The sequence below is a fragment of the Lissotriton vulgaris genome, chromosome 3_1 (assembly GCF_964263255.1).
Source record: "Lissotriton vulgaris chromosome 3_1, aLisVul1.2, whole genome shotgun sequence".
NCBI classification, from domain to species: Eukaryota; Metazoa; Chordata; class Amphibia; order Caudata; family Salamandridae; genus Lissotriton; species Lissotriton vulgaris.
In genome coordinates, this window is record NC_141689.1 from 1,744,656,710 (window position 1) to 1,744,666,479 (window position 9,770).

Here is a 9,770-nt window from a genome sequence, read left to right on the forward strand (position 1 = left end):
CAGAAATACTAAAACAGCACTGAATGAATGAAATGGCATTTGTAATGCGCAGCTATGCCCAATGGGCGTCAAGGCGCCTAAATCAAATAGCAGGCTGTCAGCAATCAGAAACAGAGCTTACTGGTATGCTTTAATAAAAAGCCAAGTTTTCAATGACTTTCTAAAAAGGTCAAGAGAAGGCAGTGACTTGATCTCCAGGGGGAGTGAATTCCACATCTGGGGTGCCAGTATGGAAAAAGCTTTGCTCCCCCATCTAGCCTTCTTGGCTCGAGGGATTACCAGTTGATTGAGCTCACTGGAGCGTAGGCATCTGTTCGGGACATATCTGGTAAGTAGGGATCCAAGGGCATCGGCCGGACCTGCAGTTAAAGCCTTATCTGTTAGACAGAGAAGTTTGAACGTGATCCTTGAGGGAATAGGGAGCCAATGGAGATTCTTCCTCGCCAAGGTCATAGATGACAACCAGGGCAGGGCAAGGGCAAACCGCGCTGCCGCATTTTGTATGACCTGCAAGCGCTGCAGAAGGCCCTTGTTGGCCCCGGCGTACAGTGAATTACAGTAATCGAGCCTTGAGCCAACAAGGGCGATCACCACCTGTTTCCGTGCCTGTGGAGAAAGATAATGGACGATCCTTTTCAGGATCCTGATGACGCCCCAACAGGTAGCCACCGTTCTGTTGACCTGAAGCTCCATAGAGAGCTGGGTGTCAAAGATGACGCCAAGGTTCCTGGCAGATTGTGTAGGTGTGGGGCAGATGCCTAAAGAAGGAGGCCACCACTCACCTGACCACATGTCCTGATCTTTGCCAAAGACCAGGACCTCTGTCTTGTCCCCGTTCAACTTTAGGGAGTTGGAGATCATCCACTCTGCAATAAGTTGCATGCAGGCCCTAAAGTTTGACGCGGCTTCATTAACAGAGTGGGTCAGGGATACCATAATCTGCGTGTCGTCGGCATACGACACTACCTCCATCCCCTGAGATCTTACTAGTCTTGCAAGGGGGGCCAAGTAGATATTGAACAGGGTCGGGCTCAATGCCGACCCCTGTGGCACCTCACATTGCAAAGACTTAGCAGGGGAGAGGTACTCACCTAGCATGACACGCTGCTCTCGTTGGTGTAAGAAGGAGCTCAGGAGACTGAGGGCCGGTCCTTCTACCCCTGCCTCCCTTAACCTGGTTGTTAAAGTAAGGGGAGACAGGGTATCGAATGCTGCTGTAAAGTCCAGCAGCACCAGCACGGTGGTTTGACCCAAATCCACTTTTCTGCGGATGTTGTCCATGACCTTAGTCAAGGCAGACTCAGTGCTATGCAGCTTTCTAAAGCCATGTTGGGACCCGTCCAAGAAACCTGAGGCATCAAGGAAGTTAGAAAGATGAAGATTCAAATGGGTCTCCAACATCTTGGCAGGGGCCGGCAGAAGGGAGATGGGTCTAAAGTTCTTCAGTGCTCCGGGGTCTAAGGTGGTCTTTTTCAGCAGCGGCTTTACAATGGCTTTCTTCCAAAGTGAAGGAAAAATGCCTTGTTCCAAGGCTCCATTCATTACTTCCAGCATCGGAGGAAGAATGATATCCCTACAGTTCTTTAGTTGTTTCAAAGGAACAGGGTCAAGTGGGGAAGACGATTTTGTTTTGTCCAACAGGCTATTAAGTCCCTCCAAAGAAAGAGCAGGGAACTGTTCGAGGGACTGGGGGGTGTCTCTGCTCCAAGATTCCAGCAGTTTAATTCGAGAAGAGTCCTCAGAACTCAGAGAATTCCTCTGTGATTGTAGAGCTATGAAGATATCATCTATTTTGTTGTAGAAGAAGTCTGATATATTGTTGCATAGCTCCTGTGAGGCAACCACAGGGTCTGGTACCTGGAGAGAGCATAGTGAATCCACTATTTTAAAGAGCACATGCGTACGTGATGTAAGAACGCACACGCAATACACGGAGTTCCGACTTCAACACTGTGACGTCTCCAGTCAGAAAAAAACATCTCCTGCGTACGCGATAAACATGCGCACGCACAATAACACAGAATTATGGCCAGAATCAGAATAGTCTCTGACGCGCGAGAACAAACTGTAAGCTACCGTTAATACTGTTTGCTTTCAAACTCCAATTTAAATCTATCTCATACTTGAAAAACCTTTAAAAATCCATAATTTGCCCAAAATCCAATCGTTTTACACTTGCGCTTGAATGAGAATACCATTACATGTAATGGGGTAACCCTATAACCCTCAGAACCTGGGCGGGTAACAAAATAATTAAAGATGGTTCTGTCGGACCAAAATACCCAACTGATTTGGTATTTACAATACAGTTTCTTTCAAGCTTTGTCCCTAATCAGGATACAAAGACAGTGATACTAATATCAACACACTAAAACACACTGACCACAAAGTAAAAGATGAAAGTAAATTTTTACTCATAGACTTTCATATTTTGAAACATACATTACTTCATTAGCTGTCCCTAAAACATACTTAAAACAAATGTGACACATCAATTTTTGTGCAAACAATAACAAACTGTTAAAACAACAAGTAAAATTGTTAATTCATGTACTTATTGAAAAAGACAACAATATATACAATCATCTGAAAGGTACATCAATTTAATCTTGGTTCCTAAACAGATCTTTAACACCTTGGCTGCTAGGTGTTTTCCCCCCCTGTGCTGGAAATTGCACTTCTTCTTTATTCATGACGAGCTCAGCTCGTCATCAGCACAGCTCAACTGTGCATCATGACGAGCTGAGCTCATCATCAGCATCGAAAGGGTTAATAGTTGGTTCAAATAGGATGGGATTGCGCCGATGTTTCGACCCTGGGGAACGATGCGGTGGTTTAATGCATCAGGGGCGGGTCTTCATCAGGACTGTGTATATATAGGACAGCCTCTTATGGACCTTGCTCCTCACGGAGTCCTGGTCTTGTTTCTGAGTTATTCTGCCAGTACGCCGACTCAGGCAGTATAGATCTTCCTTATACCTCTGTAATAATTATTCATACACGAGGTAAAGTGAAGCGTTGTTTTCTTTAATTTATCGTACGCGCAGTCTCTCGTCTCAATGTTTTGGCTCTCACATGAAAATACCAACAAAACCTTTGTGGCTTACAACATCCAATCGAAAGCTTCAAACACACAACGAGATCGACATTACTTATTTTATAATAAAAGTCTCTAACCAATTATCCAATAAATTTGATCTACACTCTAAATTATTGTAAATATTGAATGGGAACCATGCTTTACTTTAAACTTTAAAACTCCACTTGCACAACGCACTCAACGCGCACATCATGCTAAAGAGAATTCCATTTTATTACATTTCATTTTTCAAACAATCGTACGGAGAACAATTTGAACTTAAGAGCTACTACCTTAAGTACAAATATTTTTAAAACATACACTCTGTTTAAATAAAGAATTATTTCATAAATTAATGATGTAAAATTTGTAACCCATTAAATTCATTCTTTTACTCACAAACCAGGCAAAAAAATCTTCTCAAACCACAACCAAGACTCATACCGACACTTATATGTAAGAGAAAAATTCAAACGTGACTTATCTTATGGGCAGCTGCAAAAAAGTAAGAAGAGTCATGGAGGTTCTGGCTCTTTGTTAATGTTCTTAGAACTTTTATTGTGTTCTATGTTCTTTGAAGATGCTGCTGTGGGTGGCGCAATAAAGAGGATTGCATAATATTAGCCTCCGGTCTTGCCATAAAATCCTATGTATTCTTTTTTGGTTTGTTCAACATTGAAGGATACAGTGTTCCAAAATATTTTGCACCTTATCTTTGTTCCCTTGAAACTTGCTCTGCAGACTTTCAGCCAACAAAATGGCCGACGAAGATAATCCCTGGGCCAGTGGACCTGCAGGCAAAAACGTTGTGCCAGCTTTCAACCTAACAGGTTTCCAAGAAACCAATGAGAATGCTATTATCATTCCTCCAAATGTAAGGAAAGCCTTCACTACAACACTTATAAAACATGGCCTAACATCAAGAGGTGGTAGGGCAGTTTTTGTGATAGAGGCCCATGAATATCACGAGACAGAGGTATTCTATTCATGGATAATCTTCCAAGAGGCAAATCCTGTAACACATATATTTCACTTCTACAAAGAAGATGATCCACCAGAGGAATATATTCCTTTTGAGGATATTGAGATTCCACTCACATACCAGGAGCATGAGCTGTGGTTTAAGGCACCCTAAAATATTTAAATCACATTACCAGGCTCGGTCCACTAGGTAGACCAGGAGCAACATGGTCGGCTTTAGCTGGCTACACACTTGACCCTGACATTGAAGCAATGTCGGATTATGAATTACTTAGTAACATACAAAGATTAGTGGAATTATACAATTAAAACCACAACTGTCCAAAAGTCCTGAAAAGGTCTTTTCTAAAACCACTCCTACCTCTTCTACAAAGAAGTGGGAAAATAGCAAACAAATTTCTAAAGAGAAGCGTTCTCAATCATGAGGTAGGTCTCCTCAAAAGGAGCCTTCTGAAAGGAGGTATAACCTCAGGAATAGGGCTAATTTGAGTAAACCTGATAGATATCAAGATACTAATAGATTTTACTCTCGTACCTTTCAGACTTCGTCACAGAAATCCGAAAGAAGAGGACAGTAGGAAAACAAAGAAGAACGCGTGAAGTTCAAAGACAATCAACACGTTCAGAAAAGTAAACTAAAACCTCAATTCACCAAAAAGAAGGTAGCAGGTCTAAAAATCAGGCATGCCGAGGATCTGGAGTACACAACTCAAGAACGGAGAATGGGCTCAGACAATATTGGACAGCGCAGCAGAAGTCACAATAGCTTGCCAGAATGTGAAGGGACTTCTGGAGACAGTAGACTTGAATGAAGACATTGAAGTTGACACTGCGGATACCAGGGTTAGCTCTCCACATAGGTTATATGAAATAACACTCCGGATGGAGGGAGACATATCAAGAAAAGTGAAAGCACTCTTTTGGGAGCGACTTTCTAAGGGTTATGACATACTTCTAGCTTCACCACATTTTGTCAGGGAGTGCCCACATGGTGAAGACATCATTATGCCAGCATTCTCTAACCATATTCCAATTCATTTAAAATATACTTATGCCAGCAAATGGGCAGTGGCCCAAGACCCAGCATTATACAAAAATCATGTAGGATGGGATGAGGACTCGCCTCACCATAAAATCCAACTAAAAAATCAACCAACTGCACAAAGGCAGTACCCAGTTAAGCAAGAAGCTAAAAAACAGGTAAGGGAGATATTAGATCAACTTGAATACCAAGGGGTGATTGAAACATGCACCTCGTCAATGAACAATCCTTTGTTTCCTGTCTCCAAACCAGAAAATACATATCGTCTAGTATTGGATTACAGACATCTAAACCCTTGTTGCAAAACATTTGCAGTGCAGAATGCACACAGTACAGCATTAATGAATAACATTGTGCGTAAAAAATATAAAACTACATTAGATATTTCTAACGGTTTCTTTTGACAAAACATTGCACCTGAAAGTATGTATTTGACTGCTTTCTTAATTATGGGGACCCAGCGTCACTTCTGTTGTCTCCCTCAAGGATTCAAGAATAGTCCTGGGTTATTCTCAGCAAGGGTAACAGAGTTACTACAAACTTATGATGATGAAGCATTTTCATATGTGGATGACATCTATCTGACAGATGATGACTTGGATAGGCACTTGAATAGGGTGAACACCATTATACTTGGATTTGCCTCTGCGGGTTTAAATTCAATTAAAAAAATCTAGAATTGCCCATATCAACGTCCTTTTTCTAGGATATGAGCTATTAAGTGAAGGCAAAAGCCTGGCAGCCAAATTTTTAGAAAAGTGTGCGCTGCTTCAACTTCCAAAAACGCTGTAAAACTTACAGTTGATTCTAGGTTTCCTAAATTGCGGAAGAACTTACATTCTAAACTATGCAGAAAGGGTTAAATCTCTACGAATTAATCAAACCTGATTTTAAAACAGTAAATTGGACACAAAAACACACAGAACTTTTGCGTTCACTACAAAAAGACTGGTTAGCAACTACACATTTGCATACACGCGTAAACCTATGCAACTTAGTGATCCGAATCATTCCGGGTCAATGCGGATTCACCTAATTAACTTTTAAGGAAGGTGAAAAAGTACCAATAGTTTACAAATCACATTTGTATCCACAAACAGAAATGAAATTCACTTCAACAGAATAAATTCTGACAGCTGTTCAGACAGCTGTAGCAAAAGAAAGAGCCCTAGCACAGGGGAAACGCATTATGGTCGTAACTCCTGTACCTGCCTTAGAGGCACTGACAAAAGCGAGCATTCCAAATGCTAAAGCTTTATATCCAAGATGGATACAATGGATTAATTCTCTTACTGCAACTGATGTTGAATACGTTTTCGATACTTATTTGAAACGAACAATAATGTCTTCTACCAACTGAAATTCTCCCTCTTGACCAGTATGAATGTATAATTTATACTGATGGATCAGCACAACCAGCTACGGGGGGTAAACCAGCCTAAAATGCACCGTGCGCAATCGTTAAAGGTCCTATACGTGATGGCATATTTAGACCAATGTCACAAAAACACAATCTCTAGGAGATTGTACAGCTCAGCGAGCTGAACTACAAGCATTCAAAATGGCAATTGAAAACACAGATCGCGAATTCCCCACACTCATAGTGTGGGATTCTTTCTATTGTGTACAATCATATAATGAATATTTACAGAATTGGCTTAAAACGGGTTCAAAGATGCAAAAGGTGGCACAATCAAGCATAAAACGCTTTGGGAACAAGTAGTTCAGTTACAAGAAGGACTACAAAACACTCACGTGATACACACTCTGAGTCATCAACATGATGGCTTTCACGCTGAAGGAAATTTATTGGCTGATGAAGCCGCGAAGGGGGCTGTGCAGTCGGCTTCCCTAGCTGCAATCACTCATTCAAAAACGCAAATAGACAGTGAAATAATGCTAGCTGTCAATCCTACATGCAAAGGCAGCGGTGCAGCGTTACCTCAAAACTATCCACTCAAATACTCATTTATAATTGATGCAAACAATGTTCTTTTTGCTCGAATTCCTGGAGTGGGTGATAGAGTAATTCCAAACAGGGAACAAAGGACAGCTTTAATTTACAAAGCACATCTGGGAGAGGGTCTTATACATCCGGGGATCTCTAAAACAATATTAGAATTAAAAGAGACGTACTGGTGGCTAGGAATGAATGCACACATTCACATATTTATAATTAACTGTAAAGACTGCAATAGAGATTGCAGCACAGATTGCTGCCAGATACCTGACTATAGCATAGCCAGCCCAGTGCAAACACCATTGTTAGACAGCATTAGACTATCTACACACAGACATCCTTATTAACGAATGCAGCCCCACAAGCACTAAATCAAGGTTCATTTGGATGTGGCCTCAGCGCTCGGCTGACGCTTGAACTGTTAGAAAAGATTTGCGATTCTTTATCGGCACATACACAATCGACACGCTACATTCTGACCAGGGTCCTGCGTTGAGCTCTCGAACTCACAGAGACGCCATGGCCAGTTTGGGGGTTGCATTGCAGAATTCTAGTCCATTCAATCCTGAGGGAAATTCGGTTGTGGAGAGAAAAAACCGGGACATAGAGCAATCTATAACAGCTAGGGTATTAGGTTCAGGTGACGGGTGGGTCAAACATCTAATAAGTGTCCAACGTAATCTTAACAACTTGCCAAGAAGTTCTCTATGGGGTATCACTCCATATAAGGTCCTTTTTGGGACCAGAATGTTGATTACAGACCTTGATTGTCACACATCAGTGGTGGAACAAAAGCATTTTGATATCAAAGATCGTTTGGCTGTTTAACAGGACTGGAACGAATTAAGAACAAAACAAAGCAATGTGTTCCTGAAGCCAACCACCACTGGGGGAAAACCATCCGCCCCAGCAAGGCCTGTCTGGATCCCAAAGCTTGGGGATCTAGTCAGAGAGAAGATCACGGATAAGGAGGAATTTGGGCCTTCCTACAGACAACCAGTACCTGTCCTAGCAATCCACGGATCAAGAACAGTTTTACTGTCACCCCTTGCTGGTAAAAAGGAGAACAGGTCTGTGTCCATCAACCTGATCAAACCACACTTTGTGACCAATACTAAGCAGTAGGCCAAGTGGACTCCGACCAAGTAGCAGACGCACTCCTCTAGCTACAATCCAAGAGGTTCAAACTGAGAGACTCATCAATGTTTAAGAATCTGCAGTGAGAAAAAAAGGATTATGCAACAACGCTATGGAACTTATCCCTCTTGAGACCCAAATAACTTATCTGGTTTCACCATGGATTGAACTTTGGATTGTGTTGGGAATATTTTTTCTTCTACTTTGATTAGCTCCGGTAATAACTCTGGGGATTCTGATAAATGGAAGATATGTCAAAATGGACACAGCAAGTAAGAACATCAACTTACTCCTCAAACAACACAAATCACCTCATCGTGAATAAAGAGACTTGTCAACAGTGAACATCACAGCTGTTCCTGTACCTGATGGTATAGCTTGGGTCAAAACAGAATATGACATTTTTGGCCCATCGGAGCTGTTGAAGATTTCACACCAATTCAAGATTCCATTAAGTGACTTTGTTTCATCTAGTACCTTTTCTGATGATTGGCACTTCGAGACTGTTAATAATATGATGTCAGACCTAGAAATGTCTGCAGTATTCACTAATCATGAATATTTAGAAGGTTTTTCAGACTATGAACAAATGTATTGTTATAATCATTATGGCAATCATTTCTTGCAAAAATCAACAGTGTCTAGAAATGTATATATGTATAACCAATGGGAACATTATCCTACGCCACCAAAGGGTAGCTCAAAAACATTTGCTAATAAGTTTCCATACTTTTCAGGATTCAATGTATCCAATCCAGAATCATTGAAATGTAAACAAAACAGGACTGAAAACTATGTTAACAAACACAAAACAGATGTATTCTGCAGCCTTTTTTGCCCAACTGTCTAGTCATGGTTTCGACTTTTGGAAAGACAACATTGAGACAAAAACTGTCTGGGGTACAAAAGATTGGCAAGTACAGGGGGTAGAAGCTTTATTTAAAGCCTGCATCATCCCTGAGCAAATGATGTTTTTGAATGACACTGTCCAACAGACGTCTTGCCTTGGGTTAGCCAAGATCAAAGACATGAACAATCCGTCCATAGCTACACCTACACCCGAGAGTGATGACACTTCAGAGGGGGAGGTTGACCTGCATACTATTTTGCATCACAACAGGACAGATCCAGATTGGAATAAATAGTTGATCTGGCCCACAGACACAAACAACTGTCAATATAGATTTCTAAACAAAACACAGGGTTTCACATTCAATAGGCCAGACCCAAGATATGTTCAAAGACAGCATCCTGGAATAATAATAACATACAGTGTAGGGAAGCTCTGCCTTGATTGGCTACAAAGTTCTACACTTAAGGATGTATAGCAACACTTATCTTTACTTAAAGATGGTGCAGACCTTAGTGAATTCTTGCTAGGACCAAGAAAACTGTGTCAAAAACGTTTCATATATGCCGGTATATATGCTGCATATAATGAAGCATGGAAGGTTACACAAGCAGAGACTGCAGAAAGAATACGAGAAATTGATCGTATTAATTTAGAGAAATCTCTCTCTGCAGTGGACAATGGATTAATGACTCTGTCGTCCAGGATATATTCATTGGAC